Source organism: Rhipicephalus sanguineus, chromosome 4 (assembly GCF_013339695.2).
Source record: "Rhipicephalus sanguineus isolate Rsan-2018 chromosome 4, BIME_Rsan_1.4, whole genome shotgun sequence".
In the NCBI taxonomy this organism is placed as follows: domain Eukaryota; kingdom Metazoa; phylum Arthropoda; class Arachnida; order Ixodida; family Ixodidae; genus Rhipicephalus; species Rhipicephalus sanguineus.
In genome coordinates, this window is record NC_051179.1 from 116,541,622 (window position 1) to 116,558,103 (window position 16,482).

Below are 16,482 nucleotides of genomic sequence, written 5' to 3' on the forward strand. Positions count from 1 at the left end.
GCCGGCTAAGTACTTGGGTGTGCCCCTCGAGCACTATAAGGACAGTAAGCAGTATTGGTGTGACGAGGCAGAGAGAATGAGGGAAAAAACAAAGGCTTGGCAGGGGCGCCATTTATCAATGTTTGGACGCGCCACCGTGTGTAATATTTTCTTAATGGCGAAAGTGTGGTACGTCTTGCAAATCCTATCTATGTGTCGTTCAAATGTGCAAAAAATGCACCGTGTTTTTGCCGTATTCATATGGGCTTCAAGTTGGGAGAGGGCAAGCAGAACCAATTTGTTTCGTTCCGTCCGCAGTGGTGGGCTAGGTCTGTCACATTTCTTTATCAGACAAATTGTGTCTCGTTTTCTTTTTTTGCGTGAGCAGACAAACGATTTTCTGCGCACAGTGATTCAAGTTAGATTGGGGAAAGCACTGCCGCAATTTCTTGTAACTTCCGCAGATATGACGGCAGGAAGCGTCACTGGCTATTTGCGTGAAGTGGTCGATTCTTTCCGTTTTTTGTACACTCGCTTTTCAATGGAGTATTTGTGTTCTGTGACAAGAAAAACACTGTACAGAGATTTAGTTGATTCAATGTTGCCGATACCTTTGTACAGATCTGTAAACTGGGGAGGCCACGGAGACGATGTATTGAAACGGGTTAAAAAGATGCCAATTAGACCTTCTCAAAAAACGTTTTTCTTCAAGCTACATACAAACACGCTACCCGTAAAAACATGGCTGGATGAAAAAGGCATAGATGTTCCATGGACTGTAAACTGCTTGCTTTGCAACAAACCAGAAACCATCGAACATGCTTTCATCGACTGCTGGGATGCAATCTTCCACTGGGACGTCTTACAGCGGACCCTTAAAAAAGAACTACCGATTACGCCTTTGGGAATTCGTTTTTTACCAACAGATAATGCGGGGGGAGTTCCGTACGATATGTTTATGCTCCTTGGCCTCCACAGTCTGTGGAAAACGAGAATGGCAGTTAGACATGTTGATGTGGATGCCCGTTCGACGAGAGTCAACTTCATCGAAAGTATTGCGTATATTCGGGAAATATATCGTGCGCAGAGTGAACCACCCGTGTGGGTGGAGATTCTTGATGAGTTAGTGAAACTTAAGAGATTTTAATAATGTAATGTTAGCCAAAGTGTGGTTGACATGTTTTAGCATGTACATATGTATTCCTTTGTTATGCATGCAGGCAATAAAGGAAAAAAAAAAAAGAGGCGTGGCTGTGTGGTAGAACACCTGCTTGCCACGCAGACGGCCTGGGTTCGATTCTCACTCGGACCCAACATTTTTATTATTTATTTTATTTGCAGCTTTTTCGATTTTTCGGTCACGGACAAGATGATGATTTTTCGCTCACAACCAACGGTGCCGACGCCGACACCGACGGCGGAATTTTTGCGATACGAGCTCTTTAACGCTATCGCGTTAAAAAATATCAGTTTGATCCTGAACAAAAACGAATCTTCTCACCAGCTGTTTAAGGAACAGATGCAATAGGCCTAGGCCACCATTTTTCACCTTATGAAATAAATTGCACCAGCTCGTGCGCTCCCACTGCGATCCCCATATATAGGTCGCGAATACTCGGTGCATTTCCTGAACCGAAGTTCGGGTCATGGTTAACACTTGCAAAACATAAAAAACTTTGGCAATCAAAAATACATTGCAAACAGACGCTCTTGCAAACATCGAGAAATTGCGGCCACCCCACTTGTCGGTACGATTTTTGATGCGTTTGTTTTCCTCGGACCAGTACTCCGTAGCATTCCGGTAATGATCTAAATTTTAAGGAACGCCGAGGTACTTTCCCGGCGTGATTTTCCAATTCATATTACAGTAAACCTCAGGTGTGCTCTGCCAATTGCTATGCCAAAAGCCAAGGTACTTTGGCCAACTGATTGCACTACCGGTCGTTGCGCAGAAATCTGTAGCTATTCTTACTTCCTGCACACTTTCTTTGTCAGTGCAGAACACGGCAATATCGTCAGCATAGGCTAATATTCTGGTTTCACTACTCAAAAACGAATACCCTCTTACACTAGGGGTTGCAAGCATACGTAAACAAAATGGCTCCAAGTATAGCGCGAAAAGGAGAGGCGACAGAGCACATCCTTGTTTCACGCTCGAGCGCACAGGAAGAGAAGCAGTTAATTCTTTATTGATTACTAACTTAGCCGTACACTCATGGTACACCATTTTAACACCTTCGGTAATAACAGCTCCAACGTTCACATGCTCAAACAATAAAAACAAAACTTCGTGTACAACTTTGTCAAACGCTTTATGCAGATCTAGCTGAATCATGGCCACGCGGTCATGCATTGCGTCACAGCATTCCAGGATACTTCTGGCTATGTGTATGTTCGTGAAGATGGTTCTGCCTTTAATACCACATGCCTGATGTGGGCCGACTAGGGACGTGATAACATTTTGGAGCCGTGTAGCTAACACCTTCATGTATATTCTATAGTCGGTGTTGGTCAGACTAATGGGCCGATAGGACTCTACTGAAATTAACTTTGCAGGATCATCAGTTTTGGGTATCAATACTGCGTGAGCAGTCCTAGATGAGTGAGGTGCCTGTTTCTTCTAATAGCATTCTGTGATAACTCGATGTAATGCTACTGCCATTTCTGTCTTAAAATGTTTGTATATGGCAGCACCCAGGCCGTCCGGGCCCGGTGACTTGCCGTTACTTAGACCGTCTATAGCTGCTTCAATTTCCGCCATCGTAATTTCTGCTTCTATTAACTCCCTCTCAGAGTCTTCCAATCTTGGCATAAGGGCCAGAAAGTCCTCTTTGAAGCGCTTGGGGTCGTTAATTTTATTGCTAAGAAGTTCCGTGTAAAACTCAACAAACGCAAGATTTATCTCTTCACGGTCACGTGTAGTGTGATTGCGATATCGTATTTCAGTTATCTCTTTGTTTGCTGCATGTTTCTTATCTTCACTGAGCACTCGCTTAGTGGGCGTTTCGCCCATCCACAATCGTTCAGTGCGTGCTCTTATCATTGCTCCGCGGTACTTATCTTCGTCGATAAATTCGAGCTTTGCTTTCACCTCCTTTATTTCTTTTTTCAACTTTCCCGGCGCTTCGTTTTCTACGCTTAACATGTAGTCCAGCTCACTTTGTAACTGCTTCTCTTGTTGCCTTTCCTTGTGACGTAATACACAGGCTCTTTCGATGGCAACAATCTTTACGTCACACTTAAACTGCTCCCACACCGACATGAAGTTGTTCGTTTCTAAACGAATCACAGCTGTCCGGAAGGACGACGGCGACCGCTTTCATGATCACCGTCATGGATACTGTCAATCGGTGTTCACGTGAGGTGCCACACAAAAGGAAAACAGCGCGCGAGAAGGACGCGAGAGTAAAACAAACTGGGTGATGGTCGTTTGAATGGGGTGAGTATTGCAGGCGCCGGTGCGAGAACTTACAAACCGGTTATCCGTCAACGCTGCTACGCGTAATACAGTGTTCTCTTTAGAATAATAAAAAGAAGCGAAACTAAAAAAAAGTATGCTGTGACCAGGATTCGAACCTGGGTTATTGCGGCCACAACGCAAGGTACTCACCACTATACGATCACGGCTGTCCGGAAGGACGACGGCGAGAGCTTTCATGGTCACCGTCATGGGTACTGTCAATTGGTGTTCACGTGAGGTGCCACACAAAAGGTAAACAGCGCGCGAGAAGGACGCGAGAGTAAAACAAACTGGGTGATGGTCGTTTGAATGGGGTGAGTCATTAGCGCACTCAGGATTTCTCTCAGGGGGGGGTTGAACTTCTGACAAGATTACAGGAGTGCGGGGGGGGGGGGGCAAGCACATTGCATAATATGACATTTCCTTGCTTCAGCTGGAGTAATCCGACAACAAATAAAATACCAAATGATAATAATAATAATAATAATAATAATAATAATAATAATAATAATAATAATAATAATAACAAGAATTATGATGATTATTCAGCGTTTTACAGAAAGGTCTTGAAATAACTTGACAAGGCCAAAAAACCGTTCAGTGGAGCAGTGCACGTAGAAAATAAACTACAAATTGAACCGACATGTCGGCTGGCTGGCGGTCGCGCAATGATGTTAAAAACTTTATTACAATGGTAGGTAGCGCATACAAACAGGACGCAAGAAAGGCACATGAAGACACCCAGCGCCGTGTGTGTGTTTTCGTGTGCGTTTCTTGTGTCCCGTGTATTTGCACTACCAGTGTAATAAGAAAATGCCATACGAACAAGCCCGCATGCATGGCAACTTTAACTCTTAAAAAACGCTGCAGCTGATAATTTCCTACGCTTCCTTGGAGTCTCACCAAACAATAAATTTCAAAGCGCACCATAAATATTACTTTTAAACTACATAGTATTGATTATAAATAGCATGTACAGTTCAATGAAGCACACGTACAGTACAATTCTCAGCTCACGGATAAACTGCATTATAACCACACTTACTTACTTTCCAGCGTAGATTCCCAGGTCACTCCGGCGCATATAGGTTCGGGGGCTGAACCATCCTTAGTAAAAATTGACTGGTTAATGGACGCTCGAGACGACGATATCTGCTGAGTTGCCGGTTCCTCTGTGGACGTAATCGGGCATTCCGGTGTTGTTGCTGCGTCGCTTGTGAGGATGTGTTCGACCATAGCCTCCTTCGACTGGCGCTTCGAGAGAGGGCTTCAGATTCACGCAGCAAACACAGCAACAAGTTCTAGCAAGCAAACTGAACGTGCACGCATGTGTGCACATCAAACTTTGTAGTTTCCGTCCGATGTACATGCAAAAAAGAAGTGGTAAAAAGAGAGGGCGAGAGACGTTTACTGAGAAAAAGAAAACGTGCCGCCCCAACAGACCTTCCGCACTTTCCCAAGGTTCTTTTTTTCTTAGCAGACGTCGTTCAAAACATTTACTTCTTCTGCCACGGCTTCTTGCTCCTCCCATCTTTGTGACGGCCAGACTCCGCATGGCATGCCACGGCCGGCGCGCGCTTCCAGACCGGCCGTGGGCATGCTTAGAGTCACTGTGTGCGTGCGATGCTGCGACAATGGCTGGCGACGCACACACTAGTTGCTCCAAGGCTTGCTCAGAAATGCAGGAACCACTCAATGTGCTTAAACTCGTCGTGTGCTCGTGCTACGCAGCCTCCGTGGGTTCGCGGTCGCTTCGATGAACGAGCCGCTTGCGAGGTGGCCTTTCTTCTCGCCGCACTAACACGTCTCGTTCGTCCGCTGTCAACGAGGTTCAGAAAAAAAAAAATGCGCGACAACTCCGTTGCAGCCATTAAGCGATAGACGGTACCATTCACCAGCAGCCCCGAAGAAAATAGAAAACACGTGCGTCGAAGCTTGGCGGATGGATCAGATGCCGCCGACGCCTTCTTATCAATTTGAGTGAGCATTGTCCCGAAACCATACGGTTCCCTCTTCGGAGTTTGAGGAAGGGAAACACCTGAATAGGGCTTCTTTTCTTGTTCGGCGGGTATGGAAGGGTGCTTCAGGCGGCGGCGGTGCTTGCCGGCAAAAGTTCAAGCAAGACGGACGTGCCGACCGCGATGTCCTGGATTACTCCTCGTACCTCTCGCTGACCGGCGCCCCGTGACGGACTCCTCGCCCGCTATGCCGTGCGCCGCTCATCGACGGGGCCTTCGCCGCTTCGCCGATGTTGTGCACCGTGCCTCTAGCTGTGTTTCGCGGACCCGTCCCTGAACTCCCGTGACCGTTTCCCCATCTTTCCTGTCCTCTTTTCTCTTCGTTGGATGGATGTGCTCCTATCACTTTTCTCTCTATTTTCCTACTATTCTTTTATTCCCTCTTTACCCCCACCCCTACAAGGCACTGCGCCGTGTCGCCTATAGGCAGACAGAAATTAGGTGCCTTTTTCCTTTCCCTTATAACCACTGAAGAAGCAGTGCAAGGGCTTGACCGGAAGGCATGAGTTGAACACTGAAGGGGGTGGGGAGCTTTTTAAACAGACGCGTCGAAGTGGGTACGCAGATGCCTCTGTCTCTCTTTTTTTCTTTCTTTTTTTTTGTGTGCTGTACACAAGGGGTAGGTTGCATTGAGCGCGGTTCACGTTGTTTGGGTCGTCAACATATGTCAGGATTCATTTCCGGTAGTTGGTTTCAACTGCGAAAACTGTTGTTTCAGGAAAATTGATTCGGCGGTCCGCGTCCTCGGAATCTTCGGCTATGAGTTGCGATCTCTTGCAAACTTGGTTCCCGCCTTTCTTTCAGGTTCTCAGTTCAGCTGGTGTCTTGAATTTTCTCTTTCGGCGGCCGGTCATTGGGAGCGATGGTTTCGATCACTACTCGGATAGTAGAGACTGATGCATCTCTGTGGTGGTGTTGATTGGAAAAGGGGGGGGGGTGTTGCTAGATTTATCAGCTTGCGTCGTGTTTTTGGAAGTGAACTGCTTTCTGAATAAATGACTTTCCGTAGCTGTTCTTGGTGAGTTTCTTGAATATATCATCTGTTTTTCTTTTGTTTTTTCACGTTGTGCACTGCAGTATGTTCCGGCTCTTCGTATTAATGTCTAAGACTAATATATTCCGCTTTTTAGTGGGGCCTGAAGAAAACCGAAGATATCGACTTGTGTAGGTGTTTTTGCAGAGTTTTATTTTCAGGCTACGGGAACATCCAAACACGGCCGATAGTCTTATGTTTTAAGGGCGAATTGAATTCTCGTTCAATGAAATTTATATGAGAGAGAAAAATTATGACGTAGGATCTCTTGACGATCGAAAAACAGTCGTTTAGACGTATCTGAGAAATATTTTTGGTTGCGGCTGGAGTGAAATGAGAGCTCGTCCCTCGATGTGTTCCATTCTTATATTTGCCGTGGCATATGCTCTATTGTAGTAATCAAAGGGGCAAGAAAATAAAAAAGGGGCCAGACTGACAACCCGTGAAAGCATATTTTTTCTTGGAAAGCTGCGCCCCGCTACGGTGGTCTAGTGATAAGTTATGGCGCTCGACTGCTGACCCGAAGGTCGCGGGATCCAATCCCGGCCGCGGCAGCTGCATTTTCGATGGAGGCGAAAATATGATTGAGGCCCGTGTATTTAGATTTAGGTGCACGTTAAAGAACCCCAGGGGTTCAAAATTTCATGAGCCCTTCACTACGGCGTCTCTCATAATCATATCGTGGTTTTGGGACGTTAAACCCCAGATATTATTATTGGAAAGCTGCTTCCCTGGAAATTTAGGAACGCAGAGCCATAGAGCATGCGGTGTGCGTTCTTTCAATTTAGGAGTAGATGAGTGAATACAACACATTTCTAGAGCCAGTCAGGAAAAGTCGACCTCAGGACACCTCTGGATATGAACCTTGGACTACCGGTGAGAAGGACAGCGGGGCAGTTACGGGGGGGGGGGGGTTGGTCGGCCTCAGGGGGGGGGGGGGGGGGTTACAACCCCCGAACCCCCCCCCCCCCCCTTCAGTGCGCCACTGGGGTGAGTATTGCAGGCGCCGGTGCGAGAACTTACTAACCGGTTATCCGTCAACGATGCTACGCGTAATACAGTGTTCTCTTTAGAATAATAAAAAGAATCGAAACTAAAAAAAAGCATGCCGTGACCAGGATTCGAACCTGGGTTATTGCGGCCACAACGCAAGGTACTAACCACTATACGATCACGGCTGTCCGGAAGGACGACGGCGACCGCTTTCATGTTCACCGTCATGGATACTGTCAATCGGTGTTCACGTGAGGTGCCGCATAAAAGGAAAACAGCGTGCGATAAGGACGCGAGAGTAAAACAAACTGGGCGGTGGTCGTTTGAATAGGGTGAGTATTGTAGGCGCCGAACTTACAAACCGGTTCTCCGTCAACGCCGCTACGCGTAATACAGTGTTCTCTTTAGAATAATAAAAAGAAGCGAAACTAAAAAAAAAGCATGCCGTGACCAGGATTCGAACCTGGGTTATTGCGGCCACAACGCAAGGTACTAACCACTATACGATCACGGCTGCGCGGAAGGACGACGGCGACCGCTTTCATGTTCACCGTCATGGATACTGTCAATCGGTGTTCACGTGAGGTGCCGCATAAAAGGAAAACAGCGTGCGATAAGGACGCGAGAGTAAAACAAACTGGGCGGTGGTCGTTTGAATAGGGTGAGTATTGCCGGCGCCGAACTTACAAACCGGTTATCCGTCAACGCCGCTACGCGTAATACAGTGTAGAATAATAAAAAGAAGCGAAACTAAAAGAAAGCATGCCGTGACCAGGATTCGAACCTGGGTTATTGCGGCCACAACGCAAGGTACTAACCACTATACGATCACGGCTGTCCGGAAGGACGACGGCGACAGCTTTCATGGTCACCGTGATGGATACTGTTAATCGGTGTTCACGTGAGGTGCCGCATAAAAGGAAAACAGCGTGTGATAAGGACGCGAGAGTAAAACAAACTGGGCGGTGGTCGTTTGAATAGGGTGAGTATTGTAGGCGCCGAACTTACAAACCGGTTATCCGTCAACGCCGCTACGCGTAATACAGTGTTCTCTTTAGAATAATAAAAATAAGCGAAACTAAAAAACGCATGCCGTGACCAGGATTCGAACCTGGGTTATTGCGGCCACAACGCAAGGTACTAACCACTATACGATCACGGCTGTCCGGAAGGACGTCGGCGTCCGCTTTCATGATCACCGTCATGGATACTGTCAATCGGTGTTCACGTGAGGTGCCGCATAAAAGGAAAACAGCGTGCGATAAGGACGCGAGAGTAAAACAAACTGGGTGGTGGTCGTTTGAATGGCGTGAGTATTGCAGGCGCCGGTGCGAGAACTTACAAACCGGTTATCCGTCAACGCTGCTACGCGTAATACAGTGTTCTCTTTAGAATAATAAAAAGAAGCGAAACTAAAAAAAAAGAATGCCGTGACCAGGATTCGAACCTGGGTTATTGCGGCCACAACGCAAGGTACTAACCACTATACGATCACGGCTGTCCGGAAGGACGACGGCGACCGCTTTCATGATCACCGTCATGGATACTGTCAATCGGTGTTCACGTGAGGTGCCGCATAAAAGGAAAACAGCGTGCGATAAGGACGCGAGAGTAAAACAAACTGGGTGGTGGTCGTTTGAATGGCGTGAGTATTGCAGGCGCCGGTGCGAGAACTTACAAACCGGTTATCCGTCAACGCTGCTACGCGTAATACAGTGTTCTCTTTAGAATAATAAAAAGAAGCGAAACTAAAAAAAAAGAATGCCGTGACCAGGATTCGAACCTGGGTTATTGCGGCCACAACGCAAGGTACTAACCACTATACGATCACGGCTGTCCGGAAGGACGACGGCGACCGCTTTCATGATCACCGTCATGGATACTGTCAATCGGTGTTCACGTGAGTTGCCGCATAAAAGGAAAACAGCGTGCGATAAGGACGCGAGAGTAAAACAAACTGGGCGGTGGTCGTTCGAATAGGGTGAGTATTGTAGGCGCCGAACTTACAAACCGGTTATCCGTCAACGCCGCTACGCGTAATACAGTGTACTCTTTAGAATAATAAAAAGAAGCGAAACTAAAAAAAAAAGCATGCCGTGACCAGGATTCGAACCTGGGTTATTACGGCCACAACGCAAGGTACTAACCACTATACGATCACGGCTGTCCGGAAGGACGACGGCGACAGCTTTCATGGTCACCGTGATGGATACTGTCAATCGGTGTTCACGTAAGGTGCCGCATAAAAGGAAAACAGCGTGCGATAAGGACGCGAGAGTAAAACAAACTGGGCGGTGGAATGGGGTGAGTATTGCAGGCGCCGAACTTACAAACCGGTTATCCTTCAGCGCTACTAAGCGTGATATAGTGTTCTCATTCTAAAAAGACAGGGCGTGCAAACACGGACACAAGAAAGAAGACAGGACACCACAAACGCCGACTAACAACTGAAGAGATTCACAACGGCGGAAAAGAACGAAGGCACGAAAACGTATCTGTACATGCCCATGCTACAGGCGAACCTATCAATCCGGCACGCGTGGGGGTCTACGTGGAAGATAACTGTTAAGGCATTTGATTTCATCTTTGTGCAAGTTAATCGACGGTTGGCTCACGCATGCGCTACCACTATTCTAGATATGTGTGGTGGTTCTTGGGCCCTCAGATGCAGGAAAACCAAGGCACGAACAAGAAACACATTTATCGACTTGACACACACAATTACACACACAAAATTACACACGCTTTGTCCCACTGAACAATACAGATATCCTTAAGTCCTAACTTTTAGAGTTCTAATCACACGCGAGAGAATCGGCGCGTCCTGCCGTATAGGCCCGTCGAACGTCACTCACATACCGCAGTCAGGTAGCGATGATGCCAGCACGAAGCGGACAGGTGCGTGGTGCGAAAGTGCACGAACATACGACGACCTGCTCGTCGCGGAACGTACAGGCCCACGCTGACGACGGCCGACTCGGACGTGGCACCACGGCCACGATCTCGGCTCGGGAAAAGGTCAGTTTGGGCGTGGCACCGAGGCCACGATCTCGGCTCCAGAAGGGGCCAGCTCGGGTTGCGCCGGAACCGCTTGGACGTGGCACCGAGGCCACGATCTCAGCTCCTGGCCCGCACGCTCGTTCACCACCGGAACAGCTGCTAGGCCCGGCCCGTGGTGCTTCCTCGTTCCCGGGACGCTCGTTCCTGGCCGCCCTCTCCCAGCCCGGCGACGTTCTCCAGCTCTCGAGCTTCGCGAGCGTCTCGCTCGCGCACACCGTCGTCGTCCTCTTTGGTTCCGTTTTCTACTTCGGTTGTGGGTTACAGTCTCTTACTACACTACAATATGCCATGCTTCAATCATCAGGCGCGTTTCTTCATTTCTATGCCGGTACAACACTGCGCATTCATCGAATTTTGGCGTGCACTTACAATCTCGACAATGTAAAGATAGATTAGAAGGTGAGCCTCCTGTTAGCGATCTCTTACGTTCCAGCAATCTCTGATTTATGCATCGGCCCGTCTGTCCTACGTAGAAGCGGCCGCAGCTGAAAGGGATCTTATACACCGCACTTGTACGGCAATCAGATAAATTGGTAAATGTGAAGCATTTCTTAGCGAACCTCAGGCACTTTGGGCGTTTATATCTACGTATCCATCTGTCTGTCTATCTATCTATCTATCTAGCCGCCTACGTCTGGGCGCTCTCCTGGTCGTCTCGATAGGTTTTAATATACCAAAATTTGCATAGCATAGGATGAGTGTATGAAGATCACGATGCACTGGTCATGACATGAATAACGCAAAATACGGTCGCGTACGTCATGAAACCCTTTCCCTCACTCACGTGTGGCACATACCCGCATACCAGAGTTCATATGTTATGCGGGTATGTGCCACAGTTATAAGAGTGTCTGAATGATCGCAGTAACCGCGAACATAGACATTGACAAGTTGGGGTTTTACGTCCTAAAACCACAATATGATTATGAGAGAAGCCGTAGTGAAGGGCTCCGGAAGTTTTGACCATCTGGTATTCCTTGACGTGCACTGGCATCGCACAGTACACGGACCTCTAGCATTTCGCTTTTATCGAAATGCGACCGCCGCGGCCGGGATCGAACCCGCGACTTTCGGGTCCGCAGCCGAGCAGCGTAACCAGTATACACTACAGCGGCGGACGACGGAAAGTTAGGGAGCTGAAGACAGAGCACCCCTGGAAGACGCTGGGCTACCATCCACTCGTCCACGTGGTCCGAAATGTCGTGCACGTGTATTACGCAAAAACCGGTGTCAATGCTTCCTACAATAACTCTGCCGAGAGGACCATATCCCTCATCATTACGGGTGACTTCAGCATTGATTTATCAAAACCCAACGCCTGGTTCTTAGACGGCACGAAAGACGGCTTGATCTGCACAGGGCATCACAAGACCTCGGTGCCACGTCGAGGACAGGAGGCATCATAGATCATTTCTTCGTCAGAGCCATCCGCCGTTTCTACCAGCTCTATTATACCTCGCACTTCACTACATTTAGACCGTTCGTAGCCGCGATCACGAACGGATCCGATAACAAGTCCTGTCCAGCTGTTAGTGTTCACTGATCACGGTGATGATCGATGACATCATTTAAGAACTGCCAAGAACCCCTTCCACGCATGCACACGGGTTCGTGAAACGTGCGTGCGTCCTCCGTTACAACGGATAAGTATAAGCACAACTGTAACGTAGCTGCAATAACTGCAACTGTGACTGTAACGTACGTGAAGTACGCCTGCGCGTGCCACTCGGCTGTGTATATATCTAGGGAAACTTTTCTGAATAAAGCTTAGTTGCGAGTAGCGCCTGTCCTGTGCATCTGTGTTCCTACATTGACCTATTCGAATTCGCGCTATCTAGTATTGAAGAACATAGGCACCACTTATAAGCTCACTGCCTCTTGTGTTGGTAACAACTATGTTGCTGTTGGCATCGTTAAGCAACTGTAAACAACTGGTTGTAAAACAAATGTGCGACTCTTCAAGGTATGTGTGTGCGTATACCATTTGCACATTTCTCTAGCGTCATTCCGTAACGTTTCGCTCAATGTGAAAAACTGCCCCACAGTCACCTTCCTGCGCATACTTCGCATATCATCAATTCCCACGGTACGTGGGATCTGCCGAATTTCTCTTTAGAATAATAAAAATAAGCGAAACTAAAAAAAGTATATGCCGTGACCAGGATTCGAACCTGGGTTATTGCGGCCACAACGAAGGTACTAACCACTATACGATCACGGCTGTCCGGAAGGACGACAGTGACGGCTTTCATGATATTTTTTTCTTTATTACCTGGCTTTGGTACAGATAGAACACAAAAACACTGGTTGTAAAAACACTCAATGTGCACTGTACATGTGGTAATGGTTGTCAACCAGCATGTTGCTGGTATCATCAGGTTAAAATTCTCGCAAAGTCACCAGCGGCTCTACTCTTGAGAGCCAGTCGGGTGGTTCGGGTGCAGCTTTTTGTATCTCGAGAAACCAATGAATGTTTTCTCTGAAGCAGGCTCGTGCAGGCCGCGCATCTTTATCGAAATGATAGCCTGCTATTCTCGATGGCCACAATGAGTGGAGGCCCGTGAGCATGATTGTGTCAAACGGTAGCCCATCTTCGGAAATTACATTCAAGTACCGAATGCCGTACGGATTCAGTGGCAATTCTTTCTTAATAGTTCTTTGCAAAACGTCCCAAAAATAAACCCCTTCCCAACAATGTAAAAAAAACATGGTCTATAGTTTCTGGCTCTAAAAAGCTTTAACTGCCAATGTACCGGTATGTAGTAGTTTAAAGAAAAAGGTTTTAGTTCCCTGCTGCACATGCATTCTTTTAACCCTCTTTAAGACATTGCTATCAGGGCCTCCACTGTACAGTGAGCTGTACAGCGGCACTGGGAAGACAAAATCACATAGTTCAAAGTAAAGTTCCTTCCGTCTCACAGTGGCCAGGTACTCTCTCGAAAATCGTACAGTAAGGAATCTTACACTAGACACTATTTCTCTATAAAAGCCACCGATCCCTCCTACGCAATCTTCGGTTGACACAACAAACTCAGGCAGAAGTCTACCCAATCTCAATTGACATAGCGTGCGCAGGAAAGGATCGGTGACATCTCTAAAAAACAAAAACCGGTTGACAAGCTGCCGTCCCAGTCCATACACCGTCTTTTACCCGTCGAAACAAGTTGGTACAGCTGCACCGTTCCCACTCAGAAGCCTAGACAAATATGGCAAAAATCCTATGGAACTTCTGTACATTAGTCCGAGAACAATGCAGTACCTGCATTACATACCAGAGATTGCTTGTAAAAAAACAGGTTGCAAACGGTGGCTCGAGCAAAGATCGATAAGGCGGCTCCTTTCCACTTCTCCGCTTTCTCCCGTGTGTCTTTGGCCTGCAGCTTCCAATACTGATTGCTGTCGCGATAACCGTCGAGCGGGACGCCCAGGTAGTTGCCCGGGATCATCGCCCAAGGCACATTAGCAAAAAAGTCTGGCTTCGTTGGCCACAACCCATGCCAGAGCCCTAGGCACTTAGACCAGTTAACACCACTCCCTGTAATTTTCCTGAAGTCACGCACCCTTTCAACAGCCTGTTTGATACTATGTTGTTCCTTTGCAAAAATAGCTACATCATCTGAATATACAAGCAGCTTTACTTCGACTTCCTGTAACTGAAAACCACTGATTCTATTGTCATTGATTATTTTCAGGCCATAAAGTTTCAATGTACAAACAAAATAACAGGGGGCTGAGGGGGCAACCCTGACGGACCGAGCGTTGCACGGTAATGGGCGCCCTCAGGCTCTTATTGACAATCAACCTTGTCGTGCAGTTTCGATACGCCAGGGCCACTCCCTCGCTGATAACAGAACCCAAGTTAGCATGATCTAAAACAGCAAACAAAATCCTATGGTCAACACAATCAAAAGCCTTATCTAGATCAATCTGTAGGATGGCAACCCGCTCATTTGAATAATCACAACATTCGAGTATGCTGCGCGCTTTGTGGATATTGACAACAATGAACGCCCTTTGATCCCACAAGTTTGATGAGGCCCGACGATGTCCTTCATCACGGTCTGTAATCTTTGAGCTATAATACCTTCATGAAAATTTTGTACTCTACGTTGGTCAGTGCTATCGGTCGGTACGCTGCAACAGATCTAAGTTTATGTACATCCTCGGTTTTAGGAATGAGTACTGTGTGAGACGACCGGTATGAAGAAGGCAATGTTTTTAAACTGAAGGCTTCATTGAATATAACAGATAAGATAGGGCTAATTTCGGACTTAAACGTTTTGTAAAAAGCAGCGGTGAATCCGTCATGGACCAGGTGATTTTCGAGGGTTTAGTTTATCTATGGCTTTTTCGACTTCGGTTACAGTTATTGCCCGTTGCAAAATATCTTTTCTTTCGTCGTCCAGACGGGGTAAACCAGGGAGAAATTCATTTTTAAAGTTCTCAAAGTCTACGTCACACAATGCGAACAGCGCCCGATAATGCTCAGTAAAAGCAGTTTTGATGCCGTCTGTATCGGTTGATAGGGAACCAGCCCATTCTATTTCGTGTATTTGGTTCCTTTCGGCTCGTGCTTTTTCCATGGCTAGCGCGCGTTTCGATGGCGCTTCGCCAGCAGCGGTGTCCTTTGCCCTTGCCCTCACAAGCGCACCCCGATAACGTTGTTCATCTAGCTGCTCAATCTTTTGTTTTATTTTTCTAATGTCCTCGATCCATTTACCGGGGGCTCGGTATCCCTGTTTGAATAACTTGTTGAGAAGCAATTTCAACTCAGCCTCATTTCTTTTCTCGTCATACCGAATGCGCGTAGCCCTATCTATTGCTTTTAGTTTTAAAGTTTCCTTACATAGTTCCCACTGTTGCCATAAGTGCAGGTTTTTGCTGGGGTCTAGTTTGCCAATTTCCTCCTTAACTACCAAATCAAAAACTTCCTCTTGCAGAAGCTTATTATTCAGTTTCCATAAATCCCACGAGAAGGCATTACTTCGCTTTGAACATCCTATAGAGCATTGGACTAAACAGTGGTCAGAGAACGACACCGGGACTATTTCTAACTGGTACATTTCTGAAGGATGTCGACAGATACGTAGATACGGTCGAGCCTTGCGTGGCTAGTACCTTCGAATCGCGTGTACTTTACAGCACTCGTACTTTGGAAAGTTTCTGCGACATCCTCCAGGTCCCAGTTTTCAACAAGCCGAGTGAGGGTTTCAGTGCTCTTATCTCTGAATGCACTACTGCTCGTCTTGTCGTGCGCGCTCAGGACACAGTTAAAGTCACCCAGCAAGATTAGCTGCCTTCCCGAACAGAGCCGTTCTTCTACGCCATGAAAAAACAGGGCCCTCTGTTCAATTTTATTGGGCGCGTATATGCACACAATACGCCACTCGGTGTTGTACATCGAGAAGTCAAGAAAGGCACACCGGCCCCACGCGCAAGAAAAGTGAGCATTCACCTCCCGGCAATTTTTTAACAAAAAGTAAGCATCCAGCCGATGTGCCCACTGCATGACTGACTACAACAAAAAATCTAGACGCGAAACGTTGCACCATGCTGCCGGTCTCTTCTTCTCCATCAACTTTCGTTTCCTGCATGAACTGCCAGCACGTCTATCTCTCGTTCGGTTACAAGTCGGTATCGTCGCGACTTTTAACGGGCAGACAGGCGCCATTTTAACGACAGGAAAAGGGACCAACAGCATGGTGCCTACCTCTCGCGTCTAGCACGTGGCTAGACGATGCCATCCGGCGCCGGTACTTGAACTTGCCCTACGGGCTCCGCGTTGCCGCCGCGCTTCACGGAAGACACGTTCGGGCGCGGTCGCAGAGTCGACCGCCGTACTTGGGCTGTCTTTGCCGGGGGTTCCTCGACGCCAGGCGCCGTCGGTTGGGTACCGTGGTTGCTGGTCTCGGGGTGGGGACGCTTCGACGCGGCGGCGG

The 16,482-nt window shown here is 47.6% G+C and overlaps 6 non-coding genes across 6 annotated transcripts; all 6 read right to left on the reverse strand.

The window, feature by feature from the left end:
• Positions 1-7,596: 7,596 nt before the first annotated feature.
• On the reverse strand, positions 7,597-7,668 carry Trnah-gug (transfer RNA histidin (anticodon GUG)). The gene has a single exon. It is a non-coding gene; the product is annotated as a tRNA-His (tRNA).
• A 257-nt stretch (positions 7,669-7,925) lies between these two features.
• On the reverse strand, positions 7,926-7,997 carry Trnah-gug (transfer RNA histidin (anticodon GUG)). Its single transcript has one exon. It is a non-coding gene; the product is annotated as a tRNA-His (tRNA).
• Positions 7,998-8,246: 249 nt separating this feature from the next.
• On the reverse strand, positions 8,247-8,318 carry Trnah-gug (transfer RNA histidin (anticodon GUG)). The gene has a single exon. It is a non-coding gene; the product is annotated as a tRNA-His (tRNA).
• A 255-nt stretch (positions 8,319-8,573) lies between these two features.
• Positions 8,574-8,645, reverse strand: Trnah-gug (transfer RNA histidin (anticodon GUG)). The gene has a single exon. It is a non-coding gene; the product is annotated as a tRNA-His (tRNA).
• Positions 8,646-8,909: 264 nt separating this feature from the next.
• Positions 8,910-8,981, reverse strand: Trnah-gug (transfer RNA histidin (anticodon GUG)). The gene has a single exon. It is a non-coding gene; the product is annotated as a tRNA-His (tRNA).
• A 264-nt stretch (positions 8,982-9,245) lies between these two features.
• On the reverse strand, positions 9,246-9,317 carry Trnah-gug (transfer RNA histidin (anticodon GUG)). Its single transcript has one exon. It is a non-coding gene; the product is annotated as a tRNA-His (tRNA).
• Between the last annotated feature and the right edge of the window lie 7,165 nt (positions 9,318-16,482).